Consider the following 14,491-nt stretch of genomic DNA (forward strand, 5'->3'; position numbering starts at 1 on the left):
AACTAGTGCCAACAAAGCCAGAAGTAAAGCCATGTGGATCCAGTGGTAGAGAGCTAGCTTTGATCAAAAGCAACTCACAGATTGTGCCCAGATCCTGAGTTCAAGGTCTGGGAACAAACAGACATAGACAACAATCTGTGCAGCCATTCGGCTAAAGCAGGTCACCCTCTTGTGCCCAACTGGCATGGACAGAGTTCCCTGGGAAATGGGCTGCGTCATTTTGACTCCTCCCATTCTGCCTGCATCACACGATTCCAGCCACACCCCCATTGTTTCATGGTTCTTTCTGACCAATGGGATACAAGAATGGTGGCCACACCCACATTCCATGCCGACCAGTAGCACCATGATTCCCTCTGTTTGTTGACACCACTACCAGCAGTTGAGAAAGGTAGAGGTGGCTGAGTAAAATACTCGAGGCCTAGGAGGAAAGGGCTTCCTCAGGCCCATCATGTGCCTGCCTGAACTCTGGCCCCCTCCCCCCCTTCCCCATGGAGCAGCATTTCAAACCTGGTGCTGTAGGCTCAGACCCATGGTTTCCTCAGGCAATGGTGCAATGGTGTGCCATGAGCCAGCTTGCTGCCCTGACCTGGTCCTGGCTCCCCTGTCCTCTGCTCAGGGCCTGAGCGTGTGTCATGCCTCTGCCATTGCTGCTTGCCCCACCTGTAGCAGCTCCCAACAGCTTCTGCCAGCAACACATGTGAGTGGCTGCCACACATCCCTGCACCCTGCACCCCATATCACCTCCTCTCTGACCTGGACCAGCGCCTCCCCTGTGCCCCACAGTCTGGCCTACGCCATGCCACAAATGTGCCCCAGGGGTAGGGGTGGGTGTTGACCCGAGGATCTCACCCCCATCCCCAGAGGCTAGTGTCCCAGGAAACCAGGAGATATATGGTTGGGTGAGGAGTGGGCGCCACAGATCCCTTGGCCTGGAGTAGTGGGAGCCACACTGCCGCACATCTTCACCCCTCCTCTCCCTGGTGAAAACCTGGTGGCTTTAGTCAGAGGTAGGGAGGAGCATGTCTACACCTGCCTTCTGGGGTCTTTTTCTTTTTTTCTGGGGATTGGAGGTGTTGGATGCAGAATATAGACACCCTTCCTGTGTGAGCTCTTGTGTTCTGTGTTCGGTCAACGATTCCCCTGAAGACAGAGAAACACATAGAGAGAAACATAGAGAGACAGAGAGAGAGAGAGATAATCTTTTTCCTTGTACAGCCTGACTGTGCTCAGGTGAGTGATCAGTTGGCAAATTGCAGGTGCTGCATGGATGAGTCTTCTGTCACCAGTCTGGATGTGTGTGTGTGTGTGTGTGTGTGTGTGTGTGTGTGTGTGTGTGTGTGTGTGTGTGTGTGTGTGTGTGTGTGTAGAATTGGGTTGTAACAAGGAGGCAGAATGCTTTGGTAACTTCTACCTGCTATCTTTGAGGCAGGTATGGGCTTCACAGCTGAGGTCTGGGGGCCTGGAAAGGTGAGAGGCTTGAAGGGGACCCAGCACTGTTAAATTACAAGAACAAGGGAACTGTGTGCAATGGGGCTGGGTACTCCCTTGAGCCTGATTGGTGGCAGTGGGATATTTGGAGGACCTGGGAGTCTGGCCTGCAGGGGATGGCTTCCCAAGGGGACAGAGACCATGACCAACACTTAGTAAGGATACGAGTTCTGCTGGTATGGAGTGCAACATCATAGGTCAGACTCTGGGTCTTCTCATCATGATGTCTGATGGGCGAGGCCAACCCTATCTTAAATCTTGAGCTGTGATCTTCATATCTCAGCCTCCTGAGTATCTAGGATTATAGGCATGAGCCTCTGTCACTGGGATTCTGGTTCTTTTTGGTATTTTAGGGTTAGACCTAAAGACCTTAGGCTTGCCAGTCAGGTCTTCTACCATGCGAGTCAAGCATTTCTGTCTTGGGCATTTCTGAGATGGAGAAGTAATATATGCTCATGCTGGGCTGGATCATGGTCCTCCTATCTGTGACAGGCATGAGCCACCAGGCCCGGTCTTCTGTAGTTGGGATGGTAGACATGTAGCACCACACTCAGTCATTAGTTTAGATGGATTGTCCCAAACAAAGTCCACAGCAGCCGATTCTTGACCAGACGTGAAGCTCTGGGTTGGGCCTCAACCGTTGGACTTCAATCTCCTCATGGTACAGTTGAGGAAACAAAGGATTAATACAGAGGGATATCTGGAACAGGGACAGGCACAGAGGGAGGGGCCATCTGATCCTTTTCTTGGCAATTCTGTGACCATATGATAGGAAGATTCCCAGAAAGATCTCAGATGGTGTGTGTTATTAATGGTGAAACAGGTATAGGATTATGAAACAAAACATGGCTCTCTTTATTACCCTATCCCCATGCGTAACAGGATCCTTCATTTTGTTCACTTTTGAAGCTGGGGAAACTGAGGCACAGAGAAGCCAGGTGACCTACTAATGACTCCTAGCTGACAGGAAGCTCGGCCTGACTTCTCTGCCATGCTCCTTAGGACAATGGGCGCTATTCAGTCCACTTCTTGTGGTGGGAAGTCCACTTCTTTTCAGTCATGGGGCTTGAACTTTGGGCCTGGGGCAGCTCCCCAAGCTCCTCAGCTCAAAGCTAGTATTCTACCACTTGCGTCACAGCACCACTTCCAGGTTTCTGGTGGTTTTTGGAGATAAGAGTTTCACAGATGTTCCTGCCGGGCTGGCTATAAACCACCATCTTCATATCTCAGCCTCCATTGTACTTAGGATTATAGGCCTGAGCCACCGGCACCTGGCTTAAGTGTAATTCTGACCTACTTTCTTTCTCTTTCTCTCTCAGGAACTGATTCAATGGGTGCTGGAGGAGGTGGCCCAGCATCCCCATATGGTTGGAACCAAGGTGGCCCTCTCATTCTGGAGGTAGACTGTGGGTCAGGCTCTGTCTTGCTCACTCTGTTGTACCAGCTCCAAGAGGTAAATCCCTCTGTGCCCTGCCTACACTGTGACAGTAATCCATTGCCCAACTAGCCTTACTGGATTCAGTACTGTGTTCAATGTTCTTTTCTAGCAAAAATTTCTGGTTAAAATTATGATACATAGTTACAGAATGAAAATGTAATGCCATCTTAAGAAAGTCATTTCGGGTTCTGGGAATGTGGCTTCATGGTATGGTGATTGCCTAGCATGCATGAAACCCTGGGTTCAATTCCTCAGTACCACATAAATTGAAAAGAAAACACTGGAAGTGGTCCTGTGCCTCAAATGGTGGATGGTTAGCCTTGAGGAAAAAAAAAATCTGAGGAATAATTCCCAAGTGCTGAGTTTTAGCTCGAGGACTGCCAAAACAACAACAGCAACAACAACAACAACAGTCTAAGTGAGATTTGGAAACTCTTTTGGCAAGTCATCGCACCAAAAGGGCAGAGGCTAATTAACAGTTGTGACAGAAGAGAAGGAATAACTCCAGATGGAAAGAAAAAATGATAGTAACTAAGGTATAGCAGAAACCGTTCTAGGAAACCATTTTTGGATATTGAAGAACTAGTTATCAGCTAGGCTTATTCTTCATTGCCCTTTAACATTCAAAATCTCCTAGGCTAGTTCTTAATCTCTGTGTGATAAATGTACCTCCTTCTATGCTGTTCTTTCATACCTGATCTACTTTGCTTTCTAAAAATCTGTCTTTCTATATTTCTCTGTGAACATTTTCTGATACTAAATACACCTACAAAGATGAAAGAGGATGCTAATGTAAGAGTCCCATGGCTCATGGGTCATTAATGTAACAAAATGGGAAAGGAGGACATATTTATTGCTAACTCAATCATTCTGACAAGCTTCAATGTCACATCATTTGGTTCAGATTTACATTCTTTGTCTACATAGTGACATTAAGTGCACATAAATGCAAATATGAGCCGGGTATTGGTGGTTCATGTCTGTAATCCTAGCTACTGAGGTGGTTGAGACCAGAGGATTGTGGTTCAAAGCCAGCCTGGTCAGGAAAGTCCATGAAACACTTACCTTCAATTAACTCCAGAAACTCGGAAGTGGTGCTGTAGCTAAAGAGGTAGAGTGCTCAATTTGTGCTGAAAAGCTGAGAGACAATGCCCAGGATCAATATTCAATAATCACAACCAACAAAAAATTACAAATATGGCTTTAAGTTTCCCTCAAAGGAATGATGAAGTCAATAGTAATCTTCCCAAATGATTTAGTAGTGCACCTACTTTTGCTGAGTTATTTGTTATGGCTTCTTTGCTAAACATATTCTCTTTTTTAAAAATTGTCAAATAGTAACTTTATAATAAACTTCATCTAATATTTCTTGGTTCAAAAGAGAAGTACATACAGTTGAGGTCACTTAGATTTCTTACTGTCTTAGTTCAAAGCCAACCCAGGCAAGAGAGTCTGTCAAACACTTATCTGTAATTAAACACCAAAAAAGCCAGAAGTGGAGGTTTGGCTCAAGCAGCGGAGTATTGGTTTGGGCCACTTTGGAAAGAAAGACAACTGTTCAGGGACAGGGGCCAGTCTCTAAGTTCAAGCCCCAGAACCAGCACAAACTAAATAAACAAGGAAACAAAACAAACCCTGGGTATTTCTTTGGGACTCTCCTTAAAATAGTGGTGGTCCGAAAATAGGCTGCTTTTGCTGATCATACTCACTGGATCCTGCTTTTTTGGAATCCTTATTGCTATGTAAAACTCAGGACTTGACTAAAGGAATTGATAACTGATTCCTGCAACAAGAGAATCATCTCAGGAGTGAAACATCCATCCATAAGACACTTCAAAACCTCCATATCTTTGCTTCTTTACAATAGAACATTTTTAAAATAAAGTGACTTCCTTTTGTTCTATACTGGCCTTCAAATGACATATTGTTTCCTTATACTCTCAACCAGAAGTTCACAGACAAGTTTTATATGAGTAAAGGACACACTCACAAAAGTCAGGGACAGAGTTTCCTTCCAGCCTAGGATCCTTTTCTTATATAGTAAAAAGGAAAGCAATAGTTAACTTGAACTTTGTCATTTCACTATATTCAATTCCTCTCCTAGGATCAGTTTCCACATCCAGTAACAGTTACTTCCACTTACTTCCAGTAACAATCTATGGTGCTGCTCCAGAAATAAATGAATGTTTTCTGGCTTCATTGAAATAGCACAAGGATACTTTTGGCCATGAGGTAACATGTGTTTCAGAGACAACTTAGTAAAGAGAAATGAAATTTAAATTGCTTATAAATACATTATCCATGAGAACATTTTGTTCAAACTTCCTATGTGTTCTGTCAATTAAGGTGAATTTTAAATGGGAAGAAGGTTCTCAGATCATTTTTGTGAGTCTATGTGCTGTACATTAATTTCCCAAGTGTACATGAGTTAAGAGTAAGAGAAACAATAGCAACTATAGGAGAAAAAGAAGTTCTGTGTTTATGTACAAGTGTTCAATAAAATATAGAAGACTCAACAAATAAGAAAACATTGAAAAATAAAGCCAAATCCAATATGTAGATTTATGGGAATAATATAGAGAAAGCATTACTCCTATGTGGAACATGAAGCATGAGGCCACTGCCTTTCTAAATTATGCTTGCTAATCACGTAAATGTGCAAAAAGGAGAATGGAAGAATGATTCTGTTTCCAATGCAAGTCAGATATAGGAGAGTAGATGTAACTGGAGAAAAAGAATCCATCTTGAGAGAACAGGAATTATACCAGCAATGAACCTGGTGGCTAAGATCACATTTCTTATTCTTTCCTTTTCTTATATTCTTTTTGTTGTTGTTTTTGTTGTTTGTGGCCCTTGAAACATAGGACAGGTTGCTGTCCCTCAGCTCTTCAGCTCAAGGCTAGTGCTCTTCCACTTGAGCCACAGTGCCACTTCCAATTTTCTAGTAATTATTGGAGAAAAGAGTCTCCAGGACTTTCCTACCCGTGCTGGCTTTAAACCCCAATCCTCAGATTTCACAACAACTTGGTTTAGGATCACATTTCTAACAGTGTACACTCAGGATATGTAATGTATATGTTCATCTATCTTTATATGAATTCTTGAGTTAAAAATCTGGGCTACACGTTAGACTTTACACTCACAAAAGTGTTTGAAGTTTAAAAGTTGATACTCCTGGAAAAATAAAACCTAAGAATGTAAAGGAGTCTGGGAAGTTCAATTTGCATTTAGCTTGGACAGCATAGGCTTTGAGACACTACCTATAATTAATCAGCCAAAAGCTGGAATACCAGTCAAGAGCAACATTGCTGAATAAGAGCTTTAGGTTTTTGCATACATACATTCGAACATACACATACACACAGAGGCACTTATAGGTGCACACAAAAAGACACAAATGAAACAACTCTTAGAATATGTAGAAAAGTTAGAAAACAATAGAAAATAAGTCCTGAGTAAGATTAGAATCAAATGATAATTTTAAATATTAGAAAGCCTTCAAGTGATCTTTCCCCCAGAATTTGAGAATATTACATAGGTAGGGACAGAGATAGTAAGAGAGTTAAGTAATCATTATTATTATAAGATCCATGGTAGAATGAGTCAGGGAACCCTGCAGGTGCATCTGAAAATGTTCATATCCTGTGTCAAATGTTAAAACATCTTTGAAAATAGTACATAAACAGTCTGAGCATTCAGTCTAGTGGATAAGATCATAGGAGAAGTTCAGAATTGCTAGTCTGTTTCTAGATTAAATAAACAAACTATGGCAGGGCAAAGTGCTACAAGCTTGGAATTATAGCACTCAAACAGGAGAATAGAGAGTGGAATTACATAACGATACCTTCCCTGGACCAGGTAGAATAATTTTGTCTCAGTAAAACAAACCAAACAACAAAAATGGAATACACAGTTGGAAGTTTGGGCTAATTTTGTCATTATGATTTGAGAAGTCAAGTTTCCTATTGAATGCAACTCATATATATCCTCACTTGTGTTTTAAATGCTCTCATCATTACAGAACATTCCTAGATGAAAAATAGCTCATGATTCCCATCCAAAAATTTGCAAAAGTAAGTAAGCCTCATTCTGTTGGATTCCAAATTAATGTTGAAGTATTACAAAAGCTTAAATCTGGAGAAATAGCAAAGTTCATCTAATGTAGGACTTTGTAGACCTTGTTAAATTAGAATTTAGATTTAAAATATATTTTTTGGTTTTGTTTGTAATTTCATATTCTATAGTATACTACAAAATTATTTTTAAGTAGAGGGATTAATTGAAAAATTCACAAATGATTCTGGCATTCTATTTGTCTAGATATTCTTTCAAGAGAGTTATAATTAGAACATAGTTAATAGATAATTCCCACAGTTCATGTACACTATGTTAATGTGAATAATCTAGACAGAGTTGCCAAAAAATGGATGACATTAATTTATACATTTAGAAAAACCAATTTTTAAAGGATTTGGTTTAATATGGTATGAAGAGAGTAATTGTGTGACATCTTCTTTCTTCTACCTATATGTAACACAGGAAGTCATTTCCTTATTTACGTGCCTCTGTATACATGGAGAAAAATGCTAGGTTTGGGGTTTGTTTTCAATTTTGTTTTTGTTTTATTGGTTCATCCTAGAGCTTGAACTCTTGGCCTGGACAGTGTCTCTGAGCCTGTTGATGCTCAAGTCTCGTGCCCTACCACTTCAACCTCAGTGCCACTTGAGTCTGGCTTTTGTGGAGAATTTTTTTGGAGATAAGATTCTAAGAAATCTTCCTGCCTGGGTGGGCTTTGAAACATATTTTTTTTTATCTTAGCATCCTGAATATCTATGATAGTTAAAAAAGTATAAATATAAAAAATATTTGCAAGTGTTCTGATCTCAAGAATACTAGCGGAGGAAAAATGATGCAGCTCAATGTATTGTAGTGTTCTTTTCAGAATAAGGAGGGCGTCACATTAGCAGAGGTGTAGTATTTTTTCAAAATAGAGATAAGGTATTCATGATGTGAATTAAGGAATTTTAAGGTGCCCCTTAAAAGTTGGAAACTGTTGGGCTAGGATGACTTTATGGCATAAATCTTGGGATTGATGGTCATAGAAATAATAGCTTAATCTGATAAACAATAGCTTACTCTTGAAGAATTAATTATTACATATGCTTCATAGTTTTATCCTCTACCAGAATGTGGCTATTTTTCTGTTGACTTCTCAGTCTGTAACACCCCATTGGAAACTACAGCTATTGCAGAATTATATAACATGCAAACAGGTACTGTTTGGAATCTCTCAGAAATGTTAAGAATTTAAAAATGAGTAGTTATTAGTCATAGGAATTTTGAAGAACACATATATTCTGTCCTCTTAACAACTTACTTACTTTTAAAAGTTATGGGTTTCCATAGCATTAAACAGTTTTCTGTTTTAGAATGAGAAAGTACTAAATTTATTCTTTTTTGAAAATTTTGGCAAGTATATTGTGAAAATATTGTCTAGTTGGATAACATTCAAGTTGATCACCCTCTGATAAATAAGGGGTAATTAATTCAAATTAGATGCCAAATAGTATTGATTTTTAAAATATTACTACATAAAGAATATTATTTCCTGTGCCAATACAGTGAAATTATATTTTATGCAGCTTATTTTTCAATTTTATTATCAAAGTGATGTACAGTGGGGTTACAGTAATTGTAAGGTATTAAATCATAACTTTTCAAATTTGTTAACCTTCTCTCATTTTCTCATAGTTTTCCTTCATCCCTTCATCCCTCACAAGTTGTAATGTACATTTCCAATATATTGTCTTGTGAGTATTGCTATTGCATTGGTTTGCCTTTTGTCCTTTGTCTCACCATTATGCTTTTCCTCTTCCCTTCGCTAATTAAGGTAAATGTTTATACAATACAAAATGATATACCGGAAGGATAAACCATAGGGGGAAAACCCAAAGAAAACAGAAATCACATAGTTCATCAAAAACAACAACCACAAATGAAAAAATCTGGTTCCATATCTTGGAATTAATTTTGCTTAGCATCAGCTAATATGGTTATATATATGCATAACAAAGCCACTGGAATATAATAGCTGCATGGATAATATATCATGAAAATAACATGTTAACTTTTTGATGGTAATGGTGGAATTAGGATTGGTGAATTCACGGTTCTGATAAAGGATTTTCAAGAGTTTTAAAGTTATGACAGGTAAATTTTAATTGTTCAAAATTTTAACAACTTAGCCTATTACAAAAATTTAAATTGCCTGGAAGAATAGTTTTCATGCAAAGAAATCCAATGAGACTTAGTAGAGAGGGAACAATGTGGATGAAGATGGCTCTTTTTCACACTAAACAAACAAACCTGTAAATCCTGTAGGGTCCCTTGGAATTATCCTTACCCAGGAAATATATTTTCACTGTTTGACACAAGGTTGTATTGGAATTTAAATTCAAAGTTCTTAAAAAATAAGGCATCAAAATTTGTGAATTTACCTTTAATTACCAAAGAGCAATTCTCTGAAAAAGATAATTTGAGTCAAACAATTTAGGGAGAAAGTGCCCTTCACAATGAAAGAAGGTGTTGGGATTACACATTTTTGTTTATAACACTTTCCACAATGTCTTTGGATGTGAAGCAATGAAACACAGAAAAAAATCTGATTGGATACTTCAAACCAATGATTTCACATTTCTAAATGGCTCACAAAAGTAATATCCTTATTAATATGAGATAGTGAATACTTCTGTTATTACATATGCCAAAAAGTTCAGAAAAGAATTGAGCAAATGGAAAAGTTAATAAAAAAAGTTTTGTTAGAAGACTTAGCTAAGCATATTGTATTCAGCAGTGAAGGGAGGCCAAAACTTTTTGATATAAATTGTGTTAGTATTTTTACTCCCTAAAGTGAGTTTACAGAGCCTATTTGGCTCACTACAATGCAGAACTGATTGAATGAAGACATGAAAATAAATTCCACGTCCAAATGAGGCAATTTAAAGAGTTTTAAAAGAGAAATAATGAAGATTTAACAGTGGTGGAGCCCATATAGTCCTTCAGCTTCACTAGACATGAAGCCAAGAAGCTGTGATTAATTGGAACTCCGGCAAGAGCTAAAAGGAGGACATAGAAATAGGACATAAAAGCATTGTCCTTTTGTAACAGACACTGTCTTCCAAGGTATGGGTCATTTAACTCTATTGTCCTCCAGACATCTTGGTGAACAAATTCAAGACCAAGAGAAAAATAATCTATTGAAATAATTTTGCCTAGAATAACTTCACTGTTCCTGATATGGTATCTAAGGAGAATCTTAAGAGAGAAGATAAAAGTGCAGTGTTTTTTGTTTCCTATAAGCATCTTGTTAGGAAAATATATTTTTGAGCTTAGACAATTCTGATTGAACCAACAAGTGATGGAGTACTTATTTTTGTGGGCACTTTAGACACAAGAAGTCTTTTAAGGTAAAAGAAAAAAAATAGCTGAATATTTGTGATCACAGCTTCTAGGGCTGTATTCTGGAGACAAAGTTTTACATTAGATTTCTCCTCATTAACATAAATGTTGTTTCATGGCAACCAAATGCAAGAGGGATATTTAATGGACTCATTAAATATCAATGGCCAATTAAACAGCATGAAAGAAGAAAATGGCAAATAATATTTAATGAATTACTTTGCCAGAAGAAAGAAGGAAAAATATAATTCAAAATCAATTGACTTAAAAGTATGAAGAAAGAGTAGTGAAGAGATATTAGAGAAAATATAGAGTATTGTTTTCTCTCCAGCGGAGTAATGGGTTCATGATCTTGTTTCTTCCACACTAACCTCACAAGCTACCAAATGTGTCTCAGAACTGGATTATCCAGTTCAGACAGAAAACTCGTAGAAGAAAGATACTATTTGCAGCAGATGTAGGTGATTTATAACCTTAGACAATCTATTTAATTCTGTTGAAAATTCTCCCCTATCCCAAACTTCTCTCTTTGAACAGTTTTGTTTGCTTTTCCCAAGACTGCCCTTCATTAATTGATTAAAATTTTGAGAGGTCATATTCATACTCTCTGGAGATTGCTGTTTGGTTGTGATTTTTCTGTTTTTTGTTTCTTGTGTTTTTTAACTGAATTTTAAAAGGTTGTGCAATTGTTTTACAATTAAATATATCCATCTAATTGTCCAACGCTCCTAGATCTGAGTCACTCCTTCCATCATTCTCAACCAACCCATTCTCCAAGATTTATTTCCAATTTTCCACTTCCTTTATCATGTGTGTACATTGAATATTCTAGCTGTACTTGCCCCTTGTTCATTTTTCATTCATTCTATGTCTTTACTATAATTCTTCTCTGGTTTCAACTTCCTGATAGTCATTGTGTTAAACTGTCTATTAATACTTTGAATGGTTTATATGCATTCCATGGACTTTCAATCCTGCATATTCTTGAACTGATGTCAGCTTATATTTCCATAATTGATTCATCTGCAGCAACAATTTGCTGGAGACTGGGGAGGTGAAGCACCTAAACAAGACTTTATTCTCATCCATTTGGAAGATTAATCTTTAGACAAAAAGAAAGTTAAAAAAATGGCTTAGAATGTATTCCTAACTACGAATTTTTATAAATGGCTTTGTACAATGGTGTGATTCTTTTATTTTACATGGAATAATATTTTCTACTGCCTATAAGTTTTGGAAAAAGAAGAAAATTAAAATTTATTCCAAAAGAGGAATATGATAAAAATAGAAGACAGATATTATGTTTGTCATATCTCTGATGAATACCCATATTCAAGACTTAAAGTCATATTTCTTACTATATTAGACAGAAGGAAAACATAAAATAACATATGATAAGGCAACTATTTGTGACTTTTTAAAGTGTACCTTATTAAATGATGAAATTTATTAGCTCACGTTTGGGTTTGAAATTTAGGAGGCTAACCTATTTAACACATTTCTGGAAGGCCCTTACTGAAAAACACAAATTGTGGGTGGTACTATTTCTACACTTTAATGAATGGTTGAACGTGTTTGGCATTAGTGCTGTGTAAATAATTCAACTCTATTGTAACTTGCTCCCTACACTTAAAAAACTTGTAATGTCACTAAGTATCATCAACTTGTAAAATGTCATTTTGACGAATGTGATTTTAAAAAGTTTATTTGAAAAGGAATACACTTTCAGAAGATTAAATGTAGATTATCATTGGTTTGAGAGTGACATTTTTATACCACAGAACCATGTTGTACTGAAGTCCCAGTGTTTTGAAGCACCCCTTAGTGCTTCAAATATTTTTCTGAATTACATTTGACTTCTAAGTCAAGTTTTCCGGGCTTTGGTAGACCAATTATGGATCTATCCTTCAAGGAACTATTTTTTGGCCCACTTATGTTGGAATAAAATCTTTCATTAATCATAGGGGAGGGGTATTAAAAATAATCTTTTGACACTTTGTGAACTTGTTCACTCATATGGGCTGGTCATCTATAAGTTGCATGTTTTAATTACTGTACTTTCTCTCAAATTTTATTTCATTCTTCATTTTAAGTTGCCTTGCATTCCACAATTGCTTACTGCTAATTCCTGCATCTCAAGGAATTGGGGCCCTGAAATATAGGAAATGAGAAATTGAGATTGGTCTTCAATTACTATGTGCTGACATGTTGCATGGGCCTTGGTGAGAAGTCTTGCCCCTGTTATTTGATGATGCAGATAACTGGGACCTGGGATCCTAGGATCCATGGGGACTGCAGAAGAATAATGTTTTTTTAGACATCTTAGCAAAATTTGGGTATAATCAATAGGAATGCTTCCAAAATATGGAGAAAAACAGTTTGGGACAAGAGAGTTAAAACAATAAACAGAGCAGCAGAGTAAAATGCATTATAGATTAGAGGGAAACATTTTTTTTTTACCATGTGGATTCAGAAGACCAAGAAAAGTTAAAATGTATCACAAGTTTATACTAAAGACATTGCATTGATACTTTTTATATTCTAATATATATTTTAAACCTAATTATTTATATTCCAATTCTATTTACTAGAATAAATAAATATCAATTTATTTGCCAAAATATCAACTAATTCTAGTAAGTTTTACTGTGTGAAATATAAAATCAGCACATATAAATATAAAATACATAATTATATATAATATAATTAAAAGGCACAGGTTTGCATTGTTCTGTTGTAGTTACTGTATCAAAGGCAACTCTGTTTTAAAGTATTATTCCATTATTTCTACCTTAGTGTTTGATAAAGTTAGACCTAAAGCTTTATCGTTTGTAGATTTACAGCATGGAGGCAAGAGGAAACACTGTGATTAAAACAGTATCAATTTAATGCCTAATAACAAGGAGAAACATATGGACTTCTCTTGCAACTATGAAAATATTTGGTGATAAAAAGGCAGTAGTGTAAGTTCCTGCCTGGTTGGATGGTAGACAGGCCAGGACATTAAGTAATCATGCATAAGAACAATTTTTTCACCTTCTTGGCTTTAGCTACTTTTGAAATGGAAGGTATATTAAACAATTATATTTTGATAAAATACCTTCTAGTCTGAACAGTTCTGTTTGAACTGTTCATCTCTCTATGATCCCTTGTAACCAAGATTAGTTTTGTTCTAGTAAGACAATCTATGCTGTCAGGGTATGATTTTCTGGTTGGTCTGTTCCCACATGGAAGAAGGGTAAAGGCTCAGGTAGACATTTGTGCCAGTAACACCTCATTTGGGAAAATATCAGCTGAAGAAGTTTAGAAGTAGCTCTTAAGCAACGCTTACTTTGAATCCATTAGGTCCACATAGCTAACACAGTTGGATAAATAAGTACTTGAAAAAGCCATCACCTTTGGACCTATCTATAAATAATTGAGAGTATGATCAAATTCCAAATAAAAAGACTTAAGATAGTCATTGACAAAAAATTTGCAAATGTGAGCAATCGATTGATCAATATAATTATTTCTACTATTCACAGAATTTTAGGGAAATAAGATCGATAGCATTGTTAGGAACATTACTGTTTCCTTGTTACAAGTAGGCACCCAAGCCTATATAGGCTTGTATAAAGATTGCATCATTAACTACTTAAATTTAGAGGATACTACATGCTTCAGCAGCATGAATACTCAAATTACAATGCAGAGATTAACATGGCACTTGCACAAGGATAATATGAAAATTTGAGAAGTATTCCATATGTTTCATTCTTCAGATGCAAGAAATGAAAAACAGTTATTAAAAAGTTGATTATAAAATTACAACTGTAACAATACACGTAATTCATATAATTAAATTTAGGTTGACATCAGTGTATTAAATATTCACCTCAGAAAGGCGTTTACAAAGCATAAACTTTACAAAACTTTTCAAATTAGACAACATTGTCATTTTATCCCAAAGAAAAATAATATTAAGACCTAGAAAAAAAAGAATCAAACTGTTTCTATATGGAATGCAATCAGAAAGGACACATTAATGAACCTAAATATTATAAAATAATGTAGAATTCAAAGTATATCTAGGAGAAAATAAAATAAATTATGAACATTATG

General features: G+C 36.9%; 1 pseudogene; it reads left to right on the plus strand.

The window, feature by feature from the left end:
* Positions 1-14,044: 14,044 nt before the first annotated feature.
* LOC138823873 (U6 spliceosomal RNA) lies at positions 14,045-14,141 on the plus strand (annotated as a pseudogene).
* The last annotated feature ends 350 nt before the right edge of the window (positions 14,142-14,491 follow it).

This window comes from Dipodomys merriami, unplaced genomic scaffold (assembly GCF_024711535.1).
Source record: "Dipodomys merriami isolate MVZ:Mamm:240054 unplaced genomic scaffold, mDipMer1.0.p SCAF_124, whole genome shotgun sequence".
Classification (NCBI taxonomy): Eukaryota; Metazoa; Chordata; class Mammalia; order Rodentia; family Heteromyidae; genus Dipodomys; species Dipodomys merriami.